This window comes from Macrotis lagotis, chromosome 3, assembly GCF_037893015.1.
Source record: "Macrotis lagotis isolate mMagLag1 chromosome 3, bilby.v1.9.chrom.fasta, whole genome shotgun sequence".
NCBI lineage: Eukaryota > Metazoa > Chordata > Mammalia > Peramelemorphia > Peramelidae > Macrotis > Macrotis lagotis.
This window is the reverse complement of record NC_133660.1, coordinates 47682839-47685140: the sequence shown is the minus strand read 5'-3', so window position 1 is coordinate 47685140 and position 2302 is coordinate 47682839. Positions and strand designations below refer to the sequence as shown.

The following is a 2302-nucleotide window of genomic DNA, read 5'->3' as shown; positions in this document are numbered from 1 at the left end:
TACTGGTGGGAGAACTCAACCTCCTTCTCTCAGATTTAGATAAAACTAACCATAAAATAAATAAGGAGGAAGTTAAGGAAGTGAATACATTGTTAGAAAACCTAGACTTGATAGACTTGAGCACTTTGGATGCAACAAGTGAGTGGCTCCCTGCCAGGTGAATCCCTGCTGTAGAGGTCCCCAGGCCTGCTCCTGGTTCCCCAAGACAGGGTCTAATATAATGCCTGCACTAAACTAGGATCCACTTTCACTATGATGTGGCAGAGTTTTCATATTGACCTTCCCAACTGTCCCTGGCAATCCCAGGCTGAGAAGTCTGGAAGCCATCACCTTTTCTATGACTCTGGGCACCCTGATATCTGTGCATGGTTGACTGAAACTTGTTTGCTCCTGTGTGGCCTTTCCAACCCCAATTTCACAGAACCTGCTGGCAGACCTTCTAAGTTGTCTTGGACTGGTAATGTTTTCATTCAGTCTTTTTATGGGATCTGCCACCCTAGAATTTGATTAGAATAATTATTTAAATGTATTTGGAGTGGTTTGAGAGTTCAGGGAAGCCCCTGCCTATACTTCACCATCTTAGTGGAAGTAGTTTGATAATATAACTTAAAATGCTATGAAGCATAGGAGCAAGGGCACATCCTTCTTTACTCCACTGATGACTGGGAAATAACAAGAACGTTGCCCACTTTCCAGAATCTAGACACGGATGCTATCATGAAATTGAAGTACAATATTGATTAACTTCGCCAGGCAACAACAATTTGACTTAATTTTCTTTTTTTATTTATTAATTTTTTACTTGTTTTCAAAGTATAAACAATTTTACCTATCATTTTTGAGGGGTTTTGAATTTTACAGTTTCTCCCCCACCCTCTTTTCCCTCCCCCTATCCCCCCACAGAAGGCAGTCTGATAATCTTTGCTAACTTAATTTTCTTTTATTTTAAAGTTGTCAATGGTTTTATTTGAAAATATTTCCCACTACTAAGTTGATTGTCAATTGCGTGATTGGTGAAATCAGAAGCTTCTGACTTCCATTGTGGCTATTCAAGGAACTCTTTGTTACCAGACCTTTATTCAACTCATAAATGTTTCAGATTCTCAGACTGCCATGTATCACTTCACACCTCAGAAAAAGGCACACCCTATTTCCCTATGCATTAGGAGATACATGTTTACTCACAGCCTCCACCTATGAGGCCTCAAATTCACACAATTATCATGAAAAACAAGATATTAAAAAAGGAAGTAGAAAATCAAGAAATCATTAGAACAAAGGCTACCTTGATTAGTGGATAACTGAGGATCTCTGCCAAGTAGCAGAAATCAACAATTTGGGAAGGGCACTATCCAGTTTGGATGTTAGTATATAAAACACCTTGATTTGTTGTCTATGCAAGTGTTAGGCAGCAAAAGGCCATGGAGGAAAAATGGGAATCACTTCCCATTGTAGTAAATAAGGCCACATCCTATAGTCTGACATTAATGACAGTGCTCTGTGATGTCCATTACCATTGCTTTCTTCCAGCTGAAGAGAAAGTAGCCTGTTCCAGCTCCTGCCTCTACTGTGATGCAGAGGTACCATTATAAATCATAAAGATAAACATAAGGAAGTAGCTACTGACAACCTGGATGGTATGCAGCACAGTCTGCAGAAGGTGAGGGAAACTCAGCATCTTTTGCCCAACAGTTTTGTGTGTTTCCATAAGGATGGTTCCATTTGGCCCTGATACTGGCCAACTGGATTTGTAGTGAATGCTGGCTTGGGACTTCTACAGTGAGTTCTCCCAGGCTATCTTGAGGCCTTCATAGAAAATCATTAAAAAAAAAAAGATAGCCACAGTGCCCCAGCCATTTCCCCAAGTGTATGGATCACTAATCCAGAGTAGAGAAATTCCACATTCTTAAGGCCAAAATAGAAGGTCATGGACATCATCGTGTTTCCTCCTCCTCCCTTATAAATGTGAGAGGTTGTAGTGAATGAATGATGGTTGGGGGGCATAGTGCTATTATCATTCACATGGCTCATCCAAGGATTGTGTCCTGGATTCATATTCTTATTAGAGATTGAAAATTGATAACAGAATCCTCCTGAAACAAATCATAAAAAGGAAGTTACAGTGGGGGAGGGGCGATGCCCACAGAGACCACCAGTGCTCAGAAAGGTCAGCCTCCTCTGTTCTCCAAGAAATCCTAAGCAAGGATTCATGGAAGGACCTGAGAGAAGAGAGGCATGTGGCTTTACCATCCAATATCCAGAACCTGTCACCACCTCCTCTGAGAGGTTTTCTTTCAACCCA

The 2302-nt window shown here is 41.0% G+C and overlaps 1 pseudogene; it reads right to left on the bottom strand.

Moving 5' to 3' along the window:
• Nucleotides 1-1484: 1484 nt before the first annotated feature.
• On the bottom strand, nucleotides 1485-2055 carry LOC141516074 (high affinity copper uptake protein 1 pseudogene; annotated as a pseudogene).
• Nucleotides 2056-2302: the final 247 nt, after the last annotated feature.